General features: G+C 36.1%; 1 protein-coding gene across 5 annotated transcripts in view; it reads right to left on the bottom strand.

The window, feature by feature from the left end:
- The window catches only part of LOC122398625 (homeobox protein cut), a 236,781-nt gene that overhangs the window by 200,645 nt on the left and 8,563 nt on the right, over window positions 1–27,573 (bottom strand). The gene's annotated exons all lie outside the window — the stretch shown is intronic.

Genomic DNA, 27,573 nt, shown 5'->3' on the forward strand with positions numbered 1-27,573 from the left:
AAGCTTTCGCCATTTTGCCAATTTTCAACATAAATTAATTATTTTGCTACGGGCGATAACAGGAAACCTACCGAATAAAAATCTTTTTGATTCTTTTGATTTAGTCAACCTTAAGAGCTGCAATCACCTACGCTAGTGTTTAAACACATGTTTACCGTTTGAAAAATTTATTTTTTATTCCCAAAGGATAGTTGAGTATATTGCGGAAATAAATTATAGCGTTAGATGTAACATTTAGTTAAAAAAAAATTAATAAAGATGGTTAAATTTTGCAACATACACATGAGACTGCCCCCTTATAATTTCAGAAATCCCCTGAACTGACAAATTTTGTTTCTTTTCTAATAAATTATAAATTTTATCCTCGTCAATCTCGGAATATCGAACGGCACGAACTTATGGAACGACCTGGTGTATTAATTTGTGATTGAGTACAGGGTAATATTGTAAAATTACTTTTGAATTTAACTTGGTAGCTTGGAATAAAATTGCTATCGAAAGCTCAGCACGATTCCGTGATCTCAGAATAGCTGACTTGAATTTTCGGTCTTCCGGAGCAACCGTGTTGGCAGATAAAATCCCAGAAAATTTGATTCGTGGCGCCAATCGCATTCCCAAACAACGGCCCTAGTTTCAAATCGAATCACTCGGAAAACGCATTTCCGGGCCCTGCTGTCGCGAATGCTAATTAACGTTTCGCAAGTTTCCGCGACAACGGCGGTACAGGTGTAATGCGTAAGTGCCTAATGCGCGGAAGTTCAGCGCAGACGGACTCTCGGCTAGAATTGAAGGAACTTTTCGACGAAACGATAAACCGATTTGCCGGGCCGGCGCTAGTTAGCCAGACACGGGACAGCCATATTCGCGCTTCGGCCATTATCCTGTTTCGGACGCGACTGTAATTAAGCCTGTTTCCGGGGATTAGCGCGAGAACGCGCGCGCGCGCGCACACGCGGCGCGAGCCCACCGTCCGGGGCTCTGCTGGCGGTCGAAGTTGCCTTTCTTTTTGGTCAGACTCCATTACTACCCGGAACAACTACCGGTCGGAATAGTTTCGCGAACAAACGCCCCCGAAATCGTGACGTTAGTCCTCCGTGAGAGACCGATAAATCCCAATTTAAACCGTGGAGACTTCTTTCGAACGACCGGTGTTCCTCGTTTCTCAACGAACGAGAATTAACCCTTTTGTCAAAAATACAAAGTGGACCACGTAACTCGACCAACTCGGTTATTTTCGGAACTACCAAACGAATCGAAAGTTTTATCGTGGATGATACGATTTCGAAGCACCTTCAAGGTGACAATTGATTCTACAATTTTATTTGCTCATCAATTAGTAGGCATTGAATTCAGCTTAAAAATAAGTGTTTTTTAAAATTTAATATAATGATACGACAATAAAAATTTTCAAGCGAAAAATAACTTTGTACAAATTGGATGACATACGGTATCCATAATCTTGAGATTCAGACTTGAATTCACAATAGGTATTCAAAATGCTGATCGCCAACTTCTATTCACTTCTGTAGACGAAATGCAAATGATTGCATGCATTTTTCAATCTCACTGTTGTCTCGATTTAATACTGCACATGTATCTATTACTTTTCGTATCATCCATGATTAACAAAATTTTGATTCGTCCAACTAGTTACGAAAATAATCGTATAAAAAGTATACGATCATGCACGAAGAATATATCTAAAACTAGATACAGATTGTATTTAGAGATACAAAACATGTAAGGTAAAATTATCGAATTAGGTAAAAGCATCGAATGATGGACAAACTGAATGTTATTAGACATTTGCTTAAAATTTTCTCTCATTTTTTATCAAAATCATCATCGTTATTCTAAGAATATAAAGTTGTTATGCATCGACGTATCTAAATACTGTAACTGCAACCTTCTTTTGAACAAAATTCTATAATTTTGATGGCGTAAATAAAGATGATAATATTTTTAAAAGTACAAGATAACTATAAGCAAATGTCTATTTTTAAAACCTGCAAAATGTAAAAAACAGACATTAAATATATAGAATCGATAAAACTTATACATATAATACAAAAGTTTTACAAAAACGAAACATTACTTGTTTGTTTTAAAAGAATTTCTTTCCATTTGAGTGAATGTTGATTCGATTCTATGTAAAATATCAAAAAATTCACATAGATTAGTATCCTTTGTCCAGCTAGTTTTTTTTACCTATTCACGTAAAAATTACCTTACGAACATCCACCGTACAGCCTTAGTTCAGAAATACTATAATCCTGTACTGAATTTCCCACTCATGTTTGTCACCGATTTATTTACAATTCCCATAAATTGTGTTTACGCCCTGATTGTCGATATACTGTAAAATAGAAAACTGTTTGCGTTATTCAGTGCTCGCTTCAAAATAATTTCATGTTAATAAAATGATTTGTTTCGCCTATTTAACACGTTGAGTGCCGGAACATTTTGATGAAATGCAACCTGGAAAACTCTTGCTAGTTTCAATGTTTCGATTCAATTCGGATTATTTTACAATGTTCGTGCGCTCATAATAAGAAACTATATTCAAATTTTTCAAATGCCCCTTAAGTGTCAGTATAATTATATAAATCGTACAATAATTAATGTAAATAAGTTTTGTGAACATTTGTTACTTCTAAGTACATATTCTTTTTGCCATATTTCACAGTTTTAAAAATAATTTAATTCTGTACTAATCTGTCTCTAACGAGTTCAGTATAATTTTAATGTTTGTATCAATAATAAGTACGTATATTAAAATTTATTGAATTCATTATCGACACCAGTGTTAATTTCTTTTTTAAACGTACATAAAAGGGAATCAATTAGTCGAATAAAGAATTATTATTATGACTGATATATTATATTACGTATAATATAAGAGAACAAGGGTTAAAATCGAGCGTCCTTCGGTCATCGAACCTTTAAATCAAAATTCATCGAGCCTCCGGACAAGTTCTAACAACGTTCGCCACGTTTCCCGCATAAAATGTTCGAGTTGATCATGGCGTGTAGATTTCCCACGTGTCGCTGGATTGTTGCGTTTCCTAGCAGCGGGTGGTTAAGCTGGTCCCAGTGCACCGCGACAGAGCAGTGGTTTCCATGAACGGGGTCCATGGCAGAAAACCAACCGCCCCCTCGTCCGTCGAACAGACATTAGGGCGACGTGTATCGATCTATGCCCGCGTCTTCCTCATTAGGAGGATCGCTCGATTTCGTAGGTGCTCTTTTGACGCGGTCGCGGGTTGCGATCCGACCCTAAAGTGGTGACGCAACGGTCGAACGAGACCCCAATAGGTCGAGATGAGAGCCATTGTATGGCAATCTTATAATTTAGACAATCACCGATCAATTGAATGGGCCTTTACTACTGCTATACATGCAGCGCCCGTACACCGGCGAGAGTGAATGATGAATGAATGAAGGGACAAGACTGAATGAATGGACAGATAGTTGGCTCCGCTTAAACGTTCGTAAATAACCGGCCGCTTCATTCAATTACTTTCAATCGCTTCGAGCCAATAGATACAATTTAGAAAAAAAAGAAACATACCGAGTTTTAGCTACACCGCGACGATATGCGCCAATATACGCACGACGTCCCATTGTTCACGATTACAACGCTTTTCAAGGTTCCAGTACTTCGAAACGTCATTATCGACCATATTTATAATTATTCTTTCCAGCCAAACTCGAACATTTTTAGTATACCTTTTAACACTATTTCTACCGCAGATTTATAACTATTTCGATCGAAAGGTGTCTCTCGACTTATGTTACTTTTAATATCATGCTATCGAGGAAAAATAATCTAAAATTTTAAACAATTGGCTACCCTATAAAAATATATCTGACTTAACCTATCATCCTGTATACCAGCGATAGGACAATTAATGATTAATTCCCACAACGAGATGTTAAAATAATTAAATTTGAGTAGAAACAAATAAGTTTCATTTTTTAAATTAGGTAGTATTTAATTGCAGATTTATACATAACTATTTCGATCGAAAGGTGTCTTTTGACTTATGTTACTTTTAAGATCATGTTATCGAGGAAAAATAATCTAAAATTTTAAACAATTGGCTATCCTATCGAGACGATTTTAAAACTATATCACCCTGTATACGAGCGATAGGACTTTTAACGATTAATTCCCATAACGAGATGTTAAAATAATTAAATTTGAATAGAACCCACAAGTCTCATTTTTTAAATTAAGTAGTATTTAATTGTCTGAAAACAAAAAATTAAGGTCAAAAGTCGTACGCAACAACTTTATCCGCAAATATTAACACGATGCTAAGAAACTCTATTTAAAAAACTTTACACGCGTTTTGAGTACACCTTTATTCGACGTACGAGTGAAAAGGGGAGGCAATCGGTTTTATTTTGACTTCAGCGCGACGTAGAAGCGTCGAAAAATTTTTCACGGGCGGCGAAAAATATTTTACGACGTCCGCTATTTATCCCAGTGTTAAAAACACGTGCACGTTCCGGGCCAAGTGTTTTTTTTTTCGCACCGATTCGCATCTCTCGTCATCGGAGCGAAAGAAAACAATAAAAAAATGCATCAAATTTCGAGGACAATTTTATGCATAATATACTATCCGTTGCTAGCAGTTATTGGAATTCGACGAACTTCCTCCTAACAGGCCCCCGTAAACGATTGAAATAAACTGTTCGTGGAAGTCGTAGGATGTTTTCACCGATACTTTGTGCAGAATCGTAATCTACCACCGTGGACACCGTCGATAAGATAATTTGATCGAAAGTCCCGGGCAAAGAGAAAATTACACTGATCAGCAGCCACGTCATTAACGAGCCACTGACCGACTCCACGCTAAGAAAACGCGTCGTTGCTTTTCTTCGCGTGTATCGCGACGAGCGTTTAAAAAGCTTCAGGGTGTAGCTAATTACAATGAATTTCAGAATTCTGCAAATTCTTCGCTAGTCATAACAATCACTTTTACTAACGAAACTTTTAACGATTGGCAATAACGCGTCGACTCAGGATTCTGTCATTTCTATAGGCGCATCTTTCATAAAAGGAACACAATTAAATTTTAATATCCGACAAAAGACTATAAAAGTTATTTTAAACTACTGTTTCATTTGTATCGGTCGGGGAACGTAAATTAGGAATTTTGCCAAGTTTTCAATTTTCGTAATATATTAACGCTCTGTTTTTCTAATATTTTCCTAATTTTCTAACCTCACAACTATTACCTTTCTGGTTCTTTTCTTAATATTTTAATCCTTCATTTCGTACAATTTCTAAATATGTTGTATTCAGACTCCCTAAATTTTCTATTTTCCTTTTCCTAATTCTCCAGATTTCAATTTAAACATTCGTAACGCGAGAAGAACGTAAGCCTGAAAAAGCAGAATATTTTCTTTGCAACGGAGAAATCTTAACTTTGACGTTTTGCAACTGTAACGGCGCGATTTTCAAGTCGAACGCAGAAGATATTTGAATTTGCGCGGCACAATTGCATCCTTTGTAGTTTGCCGCCAGTCACGTTGCAGTTACGCTAAGTGCACCTAATTTCGACACTAAGCTAGTCATCGAAATTTTCAATTGTTTTTTTCATTCATGTGATTACGAACAGTTTGGTGAAAGCACATTTTTTATTTACGGTAAACTGTATCACGGAGGTTTATTGAAATTTACAACATTGTAATCGTTATTTTAGATACGACAACGCAATAAAATTGCAACCTAGATTGTTGAATTCTCGAACAGTAAGGAACAGTTTTGTGTCGAGTTTATAAATAAATGTTTACAAAGCTATTTGAACTAGGTCAATGTTAGCAGAATACTTAGTCACTGGTGACTTGTAGCTTAAGAAATGAAATATAAAATAAACTATGATTTTTATACCGTCAATTTAATGGTTTACGTGCAAGGATATTTAACATAATCAAAAACGTACATACCAGGTTATCTTTAAAATAAAAATTGTTAGAACATTAAGGTTTTAAATTACAAAGACTACAAGTGGATGTTAATATTAAACAAGTACATCCAATTTAAATTTATTTTTACTAAATAAACAATACTTTCATACTTTATATGGAAAGGTAAAACTAAATGTACGAATTAGATCAAGGGTCACGATTTTTATCATTTTGATCAGTCTTAACTAATTAAAACTCTTTTGCTTAATGTATTAAAAAAATGTTAGAACCAACATAGACAATCGGTATTGTTTTCTATTTCATTGAATGTTCGATAAAAAGTTCAAGAAACGAGGAAGAAAATATAAATATACAATCAATTGTGCTCAATAACATGCAAACATAACAAATTATTTGGTTTAGTGAATACTATGTACAAATGAATTGTGATTCAAAAACGTAGCTAACACGATAGGTGACAGAAACATCTAGAAATAAATGCAACAGAAAAATATTACCAAGTTGACAATCAAATTTAAACGAACATAAAATGCACTGTCACCTTGGATTATAATGTAGACAAAAAATAATATTTTAAATGTCTAAAAATCTGTCAATAGTTGGGAAATTTATTTTCTGAACAAAAAAGTGTGTTTCCTTTTCTATCGTCAAAAAAAAAACGTAACTAACGATTAGAAAAGGCTGTGTCGCGAGATTGATTGCCGAAAGAAATCTGGAAACGTGAAACCGAAAGGCAAACGAGTCGGTATATCGACTTAATGGACACCGATTGGTACAGATGGCCTTAGACGGTGTTCGTACGACCGCGAGACTTGCGCCACGTCACGTCCGGATGAATTTACATGCGTAAAACGAGACGGTCCGAGTCTCGATTGTCGATAGCGAGTTTCCTTTTCCACTATGTTACTTCGTTGCGTTCAATTCCCTTCGCAAACACGAAATTCAACATTCAGGGGGACTTTTCAAAATTCGAAATCACTATTCGTACTAGCAGAAATGTTTTCTTTCCCGTAACAATAAGTTATCTTTCATTTGAATCGTTATCTGTACATATGATACGATTTTATACAGAGTGTTCAGCCAAGCCTGGGAAAAATTGTAATGGGAGATTCTAAATGCCAAAATAAGACGGAAATCAAGAATATCAATTTCTTGACTGAGGTTTCATTAAAAAGTTATTAAAAAATTAAGTTAAAAAATATCAATCATTCTGAAAAAATTATTTTCGGTTGCGGGGATCGATTACAATCATTTTTGGTGAATAGACATACACCCAAAATCCTACGCACTTTCGAGAAAAAAATTCGAGGTAGTATGAAATTTTTCTACAAAATTAAAAAATTTCAAATTGTTTTGGAAAAATTATTTTCGGTTGCGGGGCTCAATTACAAGAATTTTTGGTGAATACACCTATCCCCGAAATCCTACCCACTTTCTAGAAAAAAATTCAGTACGGGCAGAACTTTAAACGTCAATAACTTTTTAACGAAGCCTCCATCAACAAATCAGTATTCTTGTTTTTCGTCTTATTTTGGTCTCTAGAATCTCCCATTAAAATTTTTTCCAAGGCTGGCCGAACACCCTGTATAAAAGAATATTTGACTTAAAACGTGAAAAAATAATTATTTAAAATAGCATTTCGATACTTTATTTGGAAATAATAGGTTTTTCAAGTATTGAAGTTACTGTATTACTCGAAATATTACTACAGTGTTATACATAGTAGAATATTATATTTTTGTCCCACTTTTAGCCAGAGAATAATGACACCCTGTGATTTATATAAACCACTACTAAATTATATGTAAAACATCAAATTATCTTTTTCCTACAAATCACATGAAATTTGTAATTTTATATATTAAAAGGATTTCAAACCATTTCAAAAGTGTCTCATTATTTTATTATCTCAAACACAGATTTATTATCTTTAAGATTATTCGAAAAAGAATAAAGTAAAAATAGTAAGGTTAATTAGTATGCTTTGTACTCTCGTTCTATATATTTCGTGTTAGCATACTTTGTCATTATACTATTATTTTAAGCTACAAATAGCGATCACGAGAGATAAATAAAACTAGAAAGAGGCCACGAGTAAAAGGAGATTGAGAATCTCTGGTAGAGAATACGAATACATATTTTAACGTTATTGCTACAAGTATTACCGGCAGGTTTATCAGAATGGTATCAATTACGTTGCCAAAAGGGAGTAGAATGCAAAGAGGAGCTTTATTTCCTCCAGATCGAACAATTAACTAGGCAAACTCGTATCCGAGACCTCGATAAAAGTAACAAAATCACTTGAGCAAACATCGCGGTCTCCTCTCGACTCTCCGACACGGAACAGTGGATACATATGCATCGGCGGCATATCGTATGCGCATCGATAAGATCGCTTTCGTAGATCAAAGCATCGCGAACCCCATCGAGACTGATAGATCGAAACTGAATCTCCGGGCAAGTGGACTCGAAACGAATCGAGTGGTGTTCGTTGGAGCGGCTGTCCGCTATCAGAATCGAGAGGAAAGCTGGGCGTTTGCCCGCGACCAACTTCCGGCTGCTTATCAAACGCTCTTCCGTCCAAACGTTCGTTTCGAGAATTCAATTGTAGACTCGCTTGTATACTATTCGACGAATATCTATTTATTTCTCACGCGACGCCTAAAATCTCACGATTTGCGTTCCCAACGGAAAATATGTGTAATCATTCGTGAGTCACGAGGTGGTTGGAAAATTGGTAAACATTTTTCGTGCACCTCGGTTCTACAAATGTATTTTTGAATAGAAAAAGGGATCGAGTAATTTCTATTCAGTCTTACAAAGCTTGACTAAAACATCCGACTCCAATTCTATCTACGATACATTTGGCACGCGATCTAAGTCTCAAAATTTATTTGACACGGTGTGTACTCCACCAGGAAAAGAAAAATTGGTAAATAAATACACGTGTCCGGAATATGTGTAAATCATAACCGGATTAAAATACTCGAGAAAACTAGACAAATCTTAAAATAAATCGCCTCTGAGACAAAGTTTGCTAGGTCAGGCTTAAACTCTGTTCGCCAATTTATCCTTCTATCGATGTTACGAACACAGATTAAATATTATATAATTTATCGGGGGGCGCGATACTTCTGAAAGCACTGCAATAGAATTCCAGAGGCAGAGTCGTGTCACCAGTAATAATGGTCTTCGAAACCTTTTGACTTTTGCATCGCTGTTAACTATGTTCGCACGAAACGAATCGAAAGAACGATGAAAGAAGGAATAATTCAAGTCGGCGTAACATTGCCGTACAGTTCTGTGACGTTAATCTGTAACAAATGCTTAACAACAGTACGCAACGAAGCTGATTAAGTAATTCCATCAAAAATCAATTTCATTGGTTGCAACAGGGGTTCGTGGCGAAACCGTTCGCCATTAGCAACGATTATTTGCAGTCATCGCGGCCATTTGAAAATTACTCGATCGAAACGGGTACGAATATGCAGCCGAACCGATTAATCCGTCATTCTGATTTATTTCTCCGTTGGCGGGCCCGCGTTTGGACGCGCGGCGCAGGACCGACGAGTAGCGTTATCGCGTGACAAAGCGCGTATAGGTGAACGATAGACGGTCCGTCGCACCCGTGAATATTCATCCGACCCGCTAATTGGCGATACAATGACTATTCATGAATCAACGATTTTCAATAGCTGTTATTTGACGTATGAACGAAAGGCGGAGCAACAACGAGAAAAGTAAGAACAGAGGAGCCACATAGTACAGGCACAAAGAAAAACTGAAAGGATAGAAGGGATTCGATGAAACAAAGAAAATCGATGCAAGAGAAACCTTAACCGATAGATTTACAGACAAATGAAACAATTTGGATCCAAAAAGAGACAAAAGCATAGGGATCGAGCATCGAATAGAAGGGTTTAACAGGTTTGTCATCCTCCACTTGGATAACAAAGACAATAGATGCAAGAGGAACTCCAACCAATAGATAGACAGAGAAATTAAGCGATTTGAATCTAAAAGAAGACTAAAGAATAGGGGTCGAGTATCGAATACAAGGTTTACTACTTGGATAACAAAATAAATTGAGTTAATAAGACTTGTCACAATAAATATTGTTGAAATGAATAAGTGACGAATGAAATTTTCTGTAAAAATAATTGCAACTAGAAATAACATTCGCTACCCCCATAATTTCTAGCAATTTTATTCAATGGAACGTACGTTTTATGAAATAGGGCAACTGTATATGTTGAATAATGTGTCACATATACATACGTGAAACTGAAGTATAATTTATATTAGAGCTGGTATTCTGTTCGAGTAATTCAACATTTGAATACTTAGTGAATGTTCGAATGCTATGAATAAACTTGAAATATTTCGAGATTAAAATGTTATTATTTAAAGAATATTGTTCATACTAAGGCTTGTTTCAATAAGTTAATATTCAAATAAGACAATACTTGTTTATTTGCACAAAACTTGGAACTCTATTTAAATATTACAGAAGTACTTGATCATTCGGGTTATTATAACACAAGTTCCCATTGATTATTCAAGCAATACAATTTGATAAATAAAATATTTAGTTTTGTCTATACAGGTTAAACGCCTTAAAAGAGACAAGACAATTACCACATAGAAACAAAGGAGAAAATTACAAAATAAGTGTATGTAACTGTATAAATTCACGAAACATGAATATTAATGCCAGAAGAAATGTTGGTTTAGTAAAATTAAACGTCATTGCACGAAGTAGAGAAAATTAACATAATTTGTTGCAATAGCTGTTTGCAACCAGTTTTAAACAGAATCTTTCTGCCACTCAAAAAAAACAAGAATAAATTTTTTGTTGAATTTCGTTATACCTATTATCATTTTATTGATTTAGAGACCAGCCATGTAAAAATGTCAGATAGTACGATATAAACAATTGATCGGTACATATTGTGTTTCTTTTAATTTACAGGTGTACTTAATGGATGACCACGTTGCTACTCGAAACCGTTAAACATTTCGTAATTTCAAACTGATATTAAATTTTACTGCTCGAATAACCACCAAGGACTTGTGTTTTTAACGATATCCGTTGACCGTAGAAATGTCGTGGAAATTATGGTTCCTGGGTAATTGCTCGCGCGTAATTCAAGTAGATCTCCCCCTAACAGCTTTTTCTTTCACTCCTTCGCCTTCCCCGCGTTACTATAGCTCTCTCTCTCTCCGTCGTTCCTTCCTCGATAATGGCGCAAAGTAGCCACGGATGCAGTAATCGCACATGTCGAACATAAATTCGTGCGCGCTTGCGTCGACAAACAACGACGGTGTGCAAGAACGCAGACGTAGTGCCTCCCCCGCGACGCTCTGCGACGCCCGGCTGAATTCCCCGTCATCGGTATTGGTCATCGTCGATGACAAAGCCATCAGGGGATTTGCTCTCGATAAACCGTTCCGAATCGACTTTAAATTGCACGCAGAAACATTTCAACAATCGAATCTGTCTTCTTTCAACATTGAACTTAACGAAAAACAAAAACATTGATTATACATAGTTTTATTGAAACATTAAAATATGGATTTTTAATTAATTAGAATATATATTCATATTGATACGTCGATCGAATTCGTCAAGGATTACCAACAAATAATATTTATGAGTTCCGTAATTTGAGTTTGAATTGGTATGTTTTCCTTTGGCTATAAGAAAGTTATTTTAACCCTCTCGAGCTTGGTTCCTGAACGCAATTTTCTATTTTCGTTCAACGATAAAATTTTTAATGCATTCACAAGATTTCATGGAGGGCCTAAATAATTAATTTTCGAGGTAAGTTAAAGAAAATAAATCTGGATGGTCACAAATAATATCATATATTGTCCTTACGATCAAAGAAAAATATTCTAGTGTATTTCATCAATTATGTTTTGGAGAAAGTGAACTTTGAAATATCATATCGTACGACGAGCAATAGAGTAACGCTTTGGACGATCAGTATAAGTAGAAACAGTGGTTCATGGACAGACACGTGAAACAGATCAAATTCAATCGCACGTCTCTCCGATTTTTAAAATTCAATTATTACGAAAACAAAACATTCTACGAAAAAATTGTATTCTATTTATTCCTTTATATAGAATCATCCATTTTCTTTGTTGCATCAAGATCATTAGGATACTCTGTATTAAGAGTAAAAGAAACAAATGAAGTATTTTTTATCGTTCAAATCTTGTTCTTTAGCTCTAAATTAAAATATACTGCTTCCACCACAAGCAAAATATTTCTTTTTGTGAATTAATGTACCAACAAAAATTAGGCTATTTTCTGAACTACTGTTTGTTAAGTTATTGTTACATTAAACTACCGCACTATAGAAAATGTAAAAATTTATAACATCGTTATTATATTCATAACTTTGTGTATACATATAGTAATAGCTCTGCGGTTTGACAAAATTAAGTAGAAAATTCTAAAACTGGTCAGTCTATATCGTCATGTATTAGTGTAAATCGAAATTCATTGCGTACTTCTTCGATCGACTAAGTCGGCACTTCCAATCGTTGTACTCTGACAAAATTTGTAATAAATAATGAAATTAGTTTATATACATCATATAGATATACTGCAGAGAATGTTTCTTATTCTCTACTTACGTGAACCAGAGATTTCATCAATATAAGACAATCATCTTCAGAACTCTTGGTCAAAAACTTGAATTTTAAAACCTATAAATCAAAAACAATAAATTTTATTCGTTTTTAAAAATACTTTGATACTTAAATATCGTAAACCATGTAGGGAATAACTAGATTCTATCGACCATAAACATTCGTTTAGTCATTGTTTATTGTTGTGCATAATTTATAAATTGAATGGATAATATAATTGAATAGAATATATAAAGTTCATTACTATCCACGAGGAGGGAGGGTTCTAATCTATCCCTCATGGGAACAGGTGTCTTACATATATTATAATTCACATTCGCTGTTAAAAGTGCATTTGGGTTATTGAAATTGTTCGAAGAAAATTCTCATCTTAAGAAACTGAAGCGGCAAATTTGTAAAGGCAGAGGACACTAAATCCCCACGAAATCCCACGAAAAGTGATCAAAGCATAAAGATCCACGGAATACAGTACGGGCAGAAACTTAAACAAACGAGTTCGAGGAGACAGATTCGAAGAAAGCGTCGCAGAGAATCTGATTTCGAGCGAGGGATCGAGCAGAGTCAGATCTAAATACTGAGAAAAGGATTGTGGTACCGCGATGTCCAAACATGATATATATATCGCTGTTATTAGTAAGCCTTTCGTACATTTGTTTCCTTTTCTTTAAACGTTACTGCTTTCGCCCGTCAACGGCAATAAAAAATGCACGAAACGAACGACGCCCACGTGTCCCGAAAACGCGAAACAAGTTCCAGTGCCGCGGGATCGTCGATTTTGATGCAACGGGCATCGAACGAACGAAAACGCGTCTCTGGAAGGGCGTCATTCCCTCAAATCGAAGTTTATTTAGCCTGGGTTTACAGCTCACTCTGGATTCACTTAAGCTCGAATCGCCGCAGGAATCGCAGCGATGTCGTCCCATGCGATTCGGAATTTTGGATCCGTTCCAAGCGACCTTTGAATAGTCTCCGAAGGCGCGGAACGAGGAGAGGGGAACGTTAGCGATCGGAGGCTGGCCCGCGGAAAAATTTACGACGACAATAAACTTCGTCCACCGTGCGGGGGAACAGGATTATAATAAAAAAAAAGAAGGAAAAAGAAAAGGGAGAAAAAGACGAAGAAAGATGAAACCAGTAAATTGTGCGCCCAAGACGCTGCACAATTATCCAAGATGTTTCGGCTACTGAACTGTTTTCGAAAAGAAATTCACTCCCCCCTCCCCAATACCTATCTCTTACACCACGATCGACAGTAATAATACGAACAGCTGACAAATTATACAATCGCGTGTAACAAGATGCGTAAAAACATTCGAATTTTGAGAAAAATGAAACTTACAACGAAGGAATACAAATATTTATTGTTTCAATAATATTTTGTCCATCTGTGTTAACGGATTATAGTTTGAAACAGTTTTGTAATTATTAGTAACCTAGAAAGAAGGATCAATGTTGTACATACAAAATGGTCCCCACCTGTTTTATTGAATAAAGCACCGGAAAAATATTTCAAACCCCTTCTGTATGATTTATTCATTTGATAACTTAATGAAAACAGTCTGCAAAAAGTCATCGAGGAATTCAAAGGTATTTAGGTATTCCTTTGTGAGGGTTTCAGCCCTGTAGGTTCAGTGTCCCATTATCTAATTTAAGCATAAATTGTTTCATGGACGTACAAATAAACAATGATTTTCCTTTCGAATGACAAAATAAAATTCATGCAACGAAGGATTAAAACGGTTTAGAGACAAAATATTTTTGTATTGTGTGCCTCTTTCGAGTAAACGCTCAAACTTGAACAAAGAATAATTTGCAACGGTTAGCAAAGTTCAATTTTCAATAGAAAGCTCGAAGGAGGCAGGAAAAAGAGCGACTGTGAGGAAACTGAATTTGGAGAAGCTCGATTTTCAACTCTTTGCTCCGCCTAATGGCGGGCAGAATAATGGTCTAACCCTCCAGATGGGGGTGGAGGAGTGGCAAACATTTCCGAACGTGGCGTGTTCGCGTGGCCGACGCAACTGTTGCACGCACACGTGTGCCAATTCGCGATTCCTGCGTAGAAATTAACGACACGTAGCGAGTGACCCTCGAGTTTCCACCCTTCGAGGCCGCGGAGGGGTGTTTAAGGGGTCGCGCGAGGTAATTAACGCGCTTATAGCTACGCGAAATTTGAAACTTCCGGTAGCATCATGAAAACTGGTGAAAAAATAGTAAATTCTATCATAAATATTTTGTTGTCTTATGTTCTGTGATACGCGTAAAAAGTTCTCCAAGTTTTTTTTGTAAGAGGACTTGATTACTTATTGATTTATATTCAAAATCCTTTGATGATACATTAAGCATAAGAAATACTATTATAATAATAAATCGTTTATCGATGAAATATTTTCCTTCTTTCAGTTATTAGCTGCTACTCCGTATAGTTACAACTGTCTTACCAATACAAGGGTGAGATTTTTTATTTTTTGCTCAAAATACAATCATGTAATTGAACCGTAACATAGTTTTGCTGTAGTATTATAATTAATAGCTTAACACGTTTGTTGCTCAAATAAACTTGGTAAAATTTAAATACGGTAAACATTTAACTAAATTACCCTAGGATTAAAATAAATATAACACTTGTTTTAAGTTTTTTACATTGTATGCACTTATCAAATTTGGTATTATTTACAAATATTTAGGCCTGAATTTGTCAAATTCTACACATTTGCTTTGATAGTTATCGGTATGCTATTTACAATATATGAAACTTAATATACAATATCGAAAGCATAATTTTAATTTCGAAAATCAAAAATGCAACTTTATTAAACGAAGTATTTTGCAATGGAGTTATGCCCATGCTTTACTTCATCGAAAGGTCATCAACAATTTGGCAAATGCACGATGTGTTGCATTTTTAGTTAACTATATACTTCAAATTTAGTATCATTGGCAAGACTGAAATCATTATTTTAGACACGACGACGCAATATAAGGTTGCAAGCAAATGACGATAGCGTTTATTGAAAAAGCGCAGACGCGAAATCAACATAGCGATCGAGAAACATGAAACAATTTTATTCTAATTTTCTAAACAATATAGTTGAGTATTCGGACACTTGTCGCTTGTTCCTTAAGAGTTGAAATATAAAATAAATTACAAAAATAAAACATTTTGTTTATACTCTATAAAATGCCCTATATTCGCGCGTAGCCAAAAAATATCACCTCGTCAAAACGACGACTATTAAAAGGTGCAACGATTTATTAATCAAATATTCTCTGACTGTTCTTTATTTTCAAAAAAAGTTTGACATCGTACAAATTAAATGATCGTTAAAAATTTTACCTTTATTTTACAACGAAAGTAAATACGTGTTCCTCTTCTCTTTATTTAGTTTTTATATAAAAAATGGGTTCTGTCCGTATTATGAATAAATATATAAATATAGGTAGAATCTTCGTGATATAATCGTTTTGAAAGTAAGTGGGTACGTATTACCGATAGCGAGAATTAGCACAGATTGGGTAAAGTAATAGTATATTATTACATTATGGTTCGAGCAACAACGTCGAAAATTGGCTGTATTCGTTGTATCCAGAAAAAATAATCGGTCCCAGCGATATCCGTATCGGAGTCGCGGTCGCTCGTTTCCCGAAAACGTCCTCAAGGTTTCCTAGCTTCCCAGAGAATTCTTTTTCCTTGTCAAACGGCTACAGAAATTCTCGGAAACGCTCATTAAGGCCTGCACGAGACTCGCATTTCGCGATGCGTGTATCCCGATATATTTAGAGTGTGGGTGAATCACTGTTTGGCGGCCGAGCTCACCGACTCCGGCAGTTAAACCGCCGATTTCAGAAATAACGGCTGTGGAAATTAATAACCCGTCTCGTTGTATCGCGACAGGCAGGCGAATGATCGAGTTCGCATTCCGTTTCGTTCAAAATCGGCTACATCGTTATTCATTTTTCCAAAATAACGATCCACCAATTGAGTAGTCGAGAAGCAGCTTAGGAATGTTCTTCCATCGATTTTTCTGCTACTCTAGATATATTAAAGTGCCCCAAAATATACTCCGCGATTCAGATCACTTTTCAATTTTTTGTCTAAATAAATTATTGAAAAAATACACAATTCAGGAAATGAGCAAAAAGATAAATGCTTCAAGGTTTTCGAATTTACCATTATATACCTATTTCAACCAGTCTTCAGACTGTGGAAACAATTGTTAATTCGAATTATATATTAGAAAATAATTTCAAGCTAAAATTTCAAAACGTATCTTTTGCAGTTCAGTTTCTGCATTCACCATGCTATTCCCTTCCCAGTAGAAACCATAGATCATAGTAGAGAAATTATTTTTTATCGCGTTTATGATTGACAACTTGCGAAGAAGTGGGGAAAGTGTATCTTCGAATTTCTCGTGATTGTGCAACTGAATTTACACGATGCGATAATTTTAATTACAGTCTAAATGCCATTGTTTGACATTTCGATTGGCCTAAACGCAGACCTAGCAGTATTATAAACTGCACATAACATCAGTGATAAAGAACGATCGACTGAAATGCGATATTTGAAAACAATAATATTCACGCCTATTTTAAAGGAATCCATTATGTGCCAACTATTAGGTTAAATGTAACAAGAGATCGAAATATTTTGCGATTTTAATTTATTTCAGTCTTTGCTACTCGAAAATATAAAATCTTTAAAGCACACACGACAGAAATTTATTTTTATTTGGTAGGAAAATGTGAATATTTATTAGAACTACTAGTTTCCATGAAAACAGTAAAATAGTAATCAAATATAGTAACATTAATCTACAAAACGTTTTATCGAAAATATCATTTTTGCATATTAATTATGCGCTACTTTGGCATGAAAATTATAATTATACTTTCATTTAGACACTTTATCGATGCGAATACTTAACAAACTGTTGTTTGATAATGAAAGGCTGCTGTCACTTGTCTACGAAACAATATCGAAGTCAAAACAACTGGATAATTGATCGCCAGAAGAGACCTATTCAGCGAGATGATCGAGCTTGATTCAGTAGAATCTCCATTATTCAAAGTAATAGGCAGACACGACTACTATATTATATTCGGTTAAGGTAATCTTCCGATAACGAAACATTTATATTTCTGACGCTGGTCATTATTCTTTGATATTTACGACAATATAATACAAACAATTTTTTAAAAAATTAACGAGACTCCCATTTTGCGATTGCTGCGTCCCACTTTTAAATATTCCCACGTGGTACTGAAAGCCTTTTGTGTCTCAAACCATCCAAGTTTTTTTTCCAGTCACGAATGTTTAGAAAATTTCTGATAAAAACACTTTCGACTCCAGGCAATTTTTATTCTTCAATGTATCAACTGTCACATCGCTTTATCGTTATTGTTTGCACCGAATCGTTCTAACAATCAATTTTTAACGTTGTGAAAGAATGTGTAAATAAGAAAATTCCTGTCAGATAACTCGGAGATCTGTATAATGGAAATCCTGCATGTTTCTTGGAAAATGAGATTTATTTAAGAATATTTATGACATGCAATTCTTATCTTATATCGTATCCGAGTAACGTCCTTTCAATATGAAAACGTAGAATTTTAAACGAAATGAGCATACATATATAAAAGAAATGTATTTGTTTAGAGGTCGATGGTGCTCCAAATTTTTTAACGCCAGCGTATACAAGGCGTTCCAGTAATTGTGATAATATGTACAAAAATAAAGTGAAAACGTATAATCAAAATTGCTTCTTTATTTATAGAACAGGCGTGCAATTGAATACGATTTGTCTGGCGCGTCTGTCTATGACACACTGTTTCTACTTCCACTGATGTCCAAGCAGCACTTTACTTCACGCTTACCCCAACAATTTTTGTAGTTCAGTATCAACAATGTTTTTAAATAATCTGAAACGTATCCCTTTTCTGATAAAAAGAAAAATTCAATTCTATCACGGTTTTCAAATCTACAAATTTACAGGTCGTAGCCAATACGATAAAATTTAACAAAATTCCATTCGTTTTTGAATTAGACTATTAGGAAACAATCATGCAGACAATTTTTTTAAATAATTTACAATACATTCTCCTACTAAAAAAAAAATGGGTTTCCTCAAAGACTTTTAGGAAAGAATCATGAAGAGAATTTTTTTAAATAATTTATAATATACCGTCTTACTAAAAAGAAATTCGTTTTCCTCGAATAATTTCCTAAACAGTGTATTTTCCAGTGGAACGGAGGTGACCGGTGACGCTTCCGTCCGCAATGGCGGGTAAGAATAACCCATAACAATAATAATAATCTGTACACTATAAATTACAGCGTATAGGAAGGTATAATTGCAAAAACACCTGTGCCACGTGTTAAACTCTGACGCACGATCAGCCCCTATATAAACCCACCTCTCTGCCCTATTCTTTCCGTCTTCGGAACGAGTTCTCGCGGCGTTCGGGACTCGTTACTTGGTTCGTAACGCGTTTTAATAAGGCGACGGGACGAACGGCAAATATACACGCGGCTCGGTGCACCTGCGCTCGATTATAGTCACCACCTAAGCGGTCGTGTTGCCTGCCGGCAGCTCGTAAAACGGGTGAACCCCGGAGGTCTAGACCAGCCCTGGACTAGACCAACGAGACGACGCATCCGAAATAAGCCTCTATATTCTATTTCGAGGCAGACACGCCGCGCGATACAGTTTCTCGTGTCAGTGGAATACGGCAATGATTCCCTCGTTGGCCCGTTTTCACGTTCCCGGCAATTATCCACCGACCCGTCTTTCATTTCTGCAGCTTTTCTCATTCCAACGAGTCAGGGAATTTTTTCAACCAGCCAACTGCTAATATTTAGGACCGCGTTCTTTTATTTCTTTCCTTTATCGTCGAGCATCTCTCTTGGTAAATCAGACACGATTCTCTGAAAAATGCCGTTTCTCGTTTCTCGTTTTTACCCCGAACTTTGACTTCCAAAGGATCCTTCGGTTCTCCGTATTGTACGATTAAGCGTACGTAACTGACAATTTTGTCGTTTAACGCGTTCAGTGACGCGTCGCCCACGTACGGATGACAGGATCTTTCCACTCACGAGGGGAGGACACGAACTGTCCGACTTTGAATTTAACGTGCTTTCGCGGAATGATACTAGAGCGATCATTTTTGACGTATACAAAATATTAGGGGTAGTTATTCAATGGTTTTTAAGATATAAATATAAGTTCTATACAATGTCTCGTAATATTTAATATTAATCCATTTTGTAAGTCTTTGTGTATACTACGCGATAGATTGAATTGTTTGTAAGTGTCGTGCAGTTTACACCAGGCCGCGACACTTACAGGCGATTCATTGTAGTATGCGAGCGACATTAGACCCTGGTGAACGCAATTCTCCTAACTGCTACACGGTATTGCAACATCAATAAACTCCTACTTGGTACGTACTTTCTTACAATACAAAAATACACAAAAACTCATGAATTTGATTAATATTAAAATTTACGACTCATCCTTTGAATAGTCGATGGGTTTATACTAACTTATAATTGTATCTACACTTAATATTTTACATGCATCAAAAGGGCTCACTCGCTACTATCATTCTGCAAAAGCACATTAAAATCGAAGTCGAACAGTTCGTGTCCTCCCCTTGTACGGGTATAAAAATATTAATTCCTAACGTAAAATTTGATGGAAATTGAATCTTGATAGAACTTAAAATTTTTTACGAGGTTACATGAGTGAATAAATAATTAAATTGAAGAATTGTTGTATATTATTTCTTTAAATAAATTACTCCGTTCTTTATACTATGCAATGCGAAACCACATTGTCCACGTTTATATTTATTTGAATAGCGTCTTCGCATAACACGTTGAAGATGTAGATTAGCTGATCTATACCTTTCTCCTATTTTGCAAATAACAATTATGCAAGATTTCATATCAAATTTTCACAAATTGACGGTTGTAAAATATTGTTTAGTATTTCAGGTTAATAGATCCCTGATAATAGAGTAACTAGGTTAGTAAAAAGTCTAAGCATAAAAATAAACAGTTTCTATGAGTCAAAATGGACCCGGTGTCCGCTGCGCGATGGTTAATACGTCCACGTTTCTTGTATAAATAAATGTACCCCCATGCTTATTATTGTTATTTTCCAATTCTACGCACATTTGCTTGTAATCTGACGTGTAATGAATGGTGCTAGCCCGCTCGAAAAATGGCTCGTACAATATTTCTGAGCGTCGTAAAATAATTGTACACCTGCGGCGCGCGACATGGTAGCAAAGTATAAATTGGCCGTCGGGCCAAAATGAGTTTGACATGCCTGCTCGGTAGGAGCCAGTAGTTGACTACCTAATTGTTGATCATTTTCTGAATATCACCGTCAAAACAAAGTCCAATGCCACATATCGATAGTTGAATCAGACGTGTGTTTCGAAGCTTTGGAGATCGGCCCGTTGGCTACAGCTTCAGTTTCATCACGAATTAATAAATTTGGATTATCGACGAACTGATAGAAATCTATAACTGTTCGCGAAGTACACACATTGATTTATTTAACAGAGAGAAAAGACGTTTTTGGCATATAGAGTAGAAAAAATGCACGTTGACGATCGCTCGAAGTAAACTAAGAAAGATGAGAAATGTTCAAGTTGGTATTGATATTATTAGGTTATCCTGCATGTTCGAATTTTGTATTAGAATTTTAAGCAACATTTTAAACATACTATTGAATTTTATAAAAAACTATAATTCCTTCTATGTATTGTATTTCCTTAAATCTTCTTTTATTTTCAATTAAAATGTTATTCAATACTGTTTTTAGTACATCGATATTTCCAAATTTGTTACCCAGCAGAAAGTATTGAGATATACGCCATAAATTATTATAATGATACACCCTTCAATTCAGGAAATTTTTCTAATCGGTCAATGTTTATATCAGATGTAATAGTTTTACTATTTACATCAGTACCTAGTAATCAGAAGCTAATTCATACAAGAACATGTGTTACCATTTATTTACAATTTAAAATTATTCACCGTGTAACGTCTTTCGAATTGTCCAACGTGCAATTCGTGCGTTCTATCACATGTTTCACGTTTATAAGGCTTTCCTCTTAGTTTTCCTCGTTCTTTTCGGTTAGGGCACAAAAAAATCAGTAGCATACAATAGGGAAGAATAATTAATTAAACCGTTTAAAAACTTAAAAAGATCTATAAAAATGACGGAGAATTTTGTATTCCCCTAATATTACAAATACTGGCAATATAAATATATTATGATTTGTAACACTAATAACTGTAATATTACAAGATAAATATAACAGGAGTTAGAAAATTCTATATCGAGTCCGATTGAACTACATTAGGTTAAGTATTAAACTTAAATGGAAGTTCGTTTACAAATGAATCTGAAATTCGTATTCCTTATTTATGAATAAAATTTGCTGAAACTAGTTATATAACCTTGCTTTTTAAGATTCTACAGTTTTTCGAGAAAGCTTCCAGAAACCCAAACTCCAAAGTTAGGTCCCGGACACTTAGTCTAGTACTCTAGTTACTTTTTTCGACGAATTCCACGCGCAGCTGTTAGAAGATCGTACTTTAACGATTAGTCATCGAAAATGTATCGAATCGCGAATCTAGATCCATCGGAGGATTTACGCTCAGTTAGTGATGAGCTATTCGAATCACAGTTTTGAAATGGTTCAAAGCATTGTAACGCCGGCTACACCAACAATTTTTTATGAAAGACTTCGTTTAATTACACAGTAATCGAGTTCGGAGCCGGACCAGTTATTTTTATGACTGTGCCCATGTGCAAACGGTCTAACACTCCTAAATCTATCAAGATCTTCAAGGCTCAAGGTACCCAAGACATTCAAGACTCGAAATTTTTAAGAGTTCTAAGGTTTGAATTTTTCGTGATGTACAGTTAAGAAAAAGAGTATTCATATACCAGTAGGTGCATTATTTTGAATATCGATAACTTTTTCTACAGAACATTAATTTAACAATGAAATATAGTAAAATGCAGAACATTAACTCAGCTTACAAAAGATATATTATTTCATTAAAATTGAAGCATCTTAATACAAATTACATAACAAAATTCTTAGCGAGTACGTAAATGTAAATAATTGAGTGAGGGGATTTTTTATGTGCATTTGTCTTTGTTTCTAACCGTAGATTACATTTCATTGCGTTTAAGTCTTTCCATAGTGGCGCAACAACCATACAAGACCGAAATATTATAACAGGTCTTTATAAAAATGAATTTTTTAGAAGAATGGGTGAACTGGTAGGAAAAAGTCATGCGACCATCCAAAATATTATAAGGGAACGCTAGAAAATAAGCGTCGATTTAAACGATCACCAAAGATCTAAATGATAGATATGAAAGATTTATTGATCGAAAAATCGAAGAAATCCATTCAAAATTCGTTTGTTCCAAAAAGATGATAAGCTTAAAGAAGCTGGGTACTTTTCACGCATTTCTAGAAAGAAACCGTATGTCAATAAGATAAATCGGCAGGAAAAGTTTAAATTTGCAAATGAACATATAAATAAGCCGTTAGAGTTTTGGAAAACCGTTATTTATTCCAACGAGAGTAAGTTCAATGTTTTTGGATCACATGGGAAACATTTAGTATGGCGAGAAAAAAGCTTTAAATCCATAGAATATAAGGGCTACGGTAAAGCACCATGAGAAGAGCATTGTGGTATGGGGTTACATGGCCGCGAGTGGTTTGAGCAATTTGCATTTTATTGAAGGAATAATAAATAGATATAGTTATCTGAGTATTTGGAATTGAATCTGAAACAAAGTGCAGAAAAATTAGGGATATCGGATTGTTTCCAACAAGACAATGATCCCAAACACAAGACGCACTCAGTTAAAGAAAACACTTCCACGATCACCAGATATTGATGTTTTAGAATGCACATGAGAAGAACTGAAACGTCGTGATAAAAAATATGTTGCAAGAAGAAGCAATAAAGGACATCCGGCAAAGTACTGATTCGTTCGTTAATTTGTTATTTTGGTTAGTAATTCAAGAAAGTATCGTACGAATACTTTCCCTGCACTCGTTGAGGATTTCGTTATATAATTTGTAATAAGATGATTAAATTTTAATAAAATCATCATTTAAAAACCGTGTTAATTTCTTACATTTTACTATAACTCGATGTTAAATTAATGCTCTGTAAAAAACATTATCGGTGCTCAAAGTAGAGAACGTACTAACGTATGAAAACTGTTTTCGCGTAGTGTATGTAAATTCGAATCGATTCGAAGCGGTTGAAATCTCATCGCTAGGCCCAACGTCCACGCGGCTCCTCTTCACGGCGGTGTCAGAGCGCGCGTGATTCACGTCTCCGCGTTGTTGAACGCGTCTCGGCAAGTGTCGCCGCCACTCGGGAATCTCGGGAACCGCTTCAGGGATTCCCCTACCGCCTGTCGAATCGCGACTCCTGGAGGGGGCCAGGGAGCACGGTGTCGAGAGCGGGAGGGGAAGTGACGCGAGTCATGGCAAAACTTTTGTCCATTCACGGTCGACACGCTCCTAATTGGGAGTACGCTTCGTGGTCTCGTTCCACGCGCACGGCTGCTCCGTGGAAAGGCGACCGGACGCGACTGTCTCTCCTCTCCGAATTTTCTCTCGTTCGAACGTCTCCCCGGAGCTAATTATTGGCCCGTTCGAGTGATTTCCCCCCAAGGTTCCTCCCCGTCGAATCGCATTCCAAGCCGTGGTTTTCGTTGGAAATCGAGAAACGTCCAACGTAACCTCGACTCCTCGCTTCAAAGTAAATCAATCTCGGCGGACAGGTATATTTTCGCCCGATCGACGGACGCTCGACGAGGAATTTCTTAACGAACGCGTCGATTCCGGGATCGCTGTCGATCGACCCCACCGTGCACCTGTTTCCACTCTGCCTCTTGCTATATTTACTTTGGTAAAATCGACGCGCGATCGACGGATTCGGGGAAGCCTATCGATGAACTTTCAGCCGCTATCAACGAACCCGAGAACCCATACGACCGGAAACGTGGATCTACTTCGCGCAGCCTCGATATTACCATTTTCTACCCATAATTACGAATAGATAATAAATACAGCGACCGTATAGCGGTTCATTCGATCGAACGGTGGTTCATTTGTTATTCCTTCGTTGTGAAACATTTCCTTTCGCGATTCAAATTCTAATTGCTATTATACTAGTAACGAATAAACGGTGGAATAATAAATATTCTCGACTTCGCGGGCTAAGAATTAATACCAAGGATGTATATTTTTATCCATAAGATGGAAACAAACATTCACACGATTTTTCTAATTTCGTACATTTTGTAATAAGTAGGTACTACAGAATTTTCTCCATACGTATTTGTTTCATAAACTATATCTTTCAAATCGACTTGCAAATATTCTTCGTATTTTCGCTGATTCGCATATTTGTTGAAAATGGTTTTTTACGTAGAAAAGTATTGTCAAATATTAATAATATATTTCGTTTATGGGCTTATAATATAAAATATATAAACTAAACAAAAATCTACAAGAATCAGAAAATTTAGATAAAAATCATCCTTGCCCTCGGTAGCCGTATAATAATAGCAATTTGTCAACCCTTTGTGCTTAAACATCTGTCAAATGGGAGGGGTGAATATTCCGCATTCCGTTATAAATTACAATGACAAGATTGCAAACAATACCCCTGCTGCCTAAAAGAACGAACTACTTTGCTTGAAAAATTAACAATTTCACCTATCCTGCTATTCTTCAAATTGACAGTTTGTCCCAACTCAACTCCTAGGCATTCGATTATACATCGTGATCGACTCTGTGCAACACAAGAATTTGACAAATAATTCGAACACTCACTACACTGCAAAGGTTTAACATTTGACACATTCTTCTCACACGAGCTCTTCGATCAAAGAAAAATCCTCAACATTGACATTCGACGTCAAAGGCGAGTTGCTATGCTTGTTTTACGAAAAGTATTCATTCTGGCCGACCGTTGACGATTCACCGATCATTGACAATTTACCAGAAACGTACTCGACTTTGTCACGAAACTGTCCGTCGTCGGAGGGAGCAAAAATTGTGTCCGACCACCATCGACGCACGTGGGAATTTCTCGATCGCGGTTCTCGATCCTCGCGAGAAGAATCCAAGGCGGAAAATCGAGGCATCGCCTGACCGTTTAATCGCACACGACGGTACGCGAAGTAGCTTTGGCTTTCGGCGTTTTCACTTTCCTTCGAAACGTGTCAGCAGGTTATACCGCTTCATCGATCCTCTCACTACGACCTTTCCGCACCACGTCTGTTGCGATTACGTCCGAGTGAATTAAGTCGGGAAAGGGGACGCGACGACAGGTTTTGTCAATAATTGTCTCCGCGTTTCATAAATTCGACGATGAAATTTTCACCTAGGACGGGATAGGGGGAATAAACGCGAGCAACTTCCGAAAACAACGTTCAAAATTCCCTCCCCCGGAAATTTGTTCCGACGAACCTTCCCGCTTTCCGGGAGGTTCGAGCCACGTTCCGGCGTCATTAACCCTCGGCCTAATCAATAGACATAATTATGAAACTATGTGGTATTAATAGTCCCGACCCCGGTCAGGTCATAATCTCGTACCGGTACGAGACCAGTTCGCGCGTTATTAAGCAACCGTATTTTATCGAAAAACACACGCCTGGTGCCCCAAGATCCTCGCGCGTGTACAGATTACGTTCAACTATGCGGATTCGTGAATATAGTTAACCGAAAAATTCGACAAGCCCTGTCATTGAAACTATTCGTAATTCTTCCAAGAAAATACTTTCCTATAAGGTGTTATAGGTACGTGTCAAGCTACCAAAAAATTAGATTAGGTAAAATGCTCTTCGAAACCATTCCTTCTAATTAATTCTTCGATGAATTTGTTTCTCTATATGTTATATACGATAATTAATCAAAGAATTGGAACAATCCGATAATTCGTGTCACGAGTAAAAATGTTCTTTGACACGATTCCTTGCAATTTATACTAATTCTTCGATAAAAATGTTTGTCCATAATATGTTATACACGATGATATTCGTTGTTCGATAAGTTGTGTCATGGGCAGAAATGCTCTATTCCTTGCGATTTATATCGATTCTTCGAACAGAATATTTTTCCATAAGAATGTATCACGACATTATGATTTTGGAATACTTTGGTATTTTACATTACTTTTAATCCTTTACCGCGTAATACGACAGGATACCTAACGAAAACAATGCATGTGTAACGTTTTTCAGAAGAAATTTTATGTTTTCTTACGGAGACATTTAATAGCTTGGACATCTAAATAATCATGAAACAATTTTTGTTTCGAAAGACAAAATTCAGTCCGTGTTTCAGAGGGCTAAGAAAATATGTAGGATATTTGATACAAGTGCAACGACAGACGTGGATTTACGGTTCTATGTACGAAGGTTGAGCAACAATTAAATAGTATCGTTAGGTGAGATAAATTTCTGTAAATCGTAACGCGCCGGGGTGTAATGCAAAAGACACTTTGTTATTTAGAAATATTTCGTCGATGCACCGTTTTGTTTTCTTTTAGATAGAATCTCCTACGTTTCACACGGATCTGTCAATTTTAGATCACATCGTCGAGAAACAATTTTAAAAGAAATCTTCCGTCGATGAAAAGTTATTCCAACAATACGCTTAACGTTGTAGAACCTTTGAAATTATGCTTTCGTCGATCGTGCGTAAACGTTTGCCACCGAACAGTTGACAACTTTACTTCGTCAAAGATAAGCAAAATTCAGAGAATTCTGTAAACGCGCCGCTCGCATGTTATTCGTAGTACGCGAAGGTAAGAGATATGAACTTGTTGTCGGATCGTTCACTCGCATTTCTGCCAATTCTAATTAGTATTTTCCACAAATTTCCTGAATTGCCTGATCT

The sequence above is a fragment of the Colletes gigas genome, unplaced genomic scaffold (genome assembly GCF_013123115.1).
Source record: "Colletes gigas isolate AHSC1104 unplaced genomic scaffold, ASM1312311v1 Colletes_gigas_Sc00002, whole genome shotgun sequence".
Classification (NCBI taxonomy): Eukaryota; Metazoa; Arthropoda; class Insecta; order Hymenoptera; family Colletidae; genus Colletes; species Colletes gigas.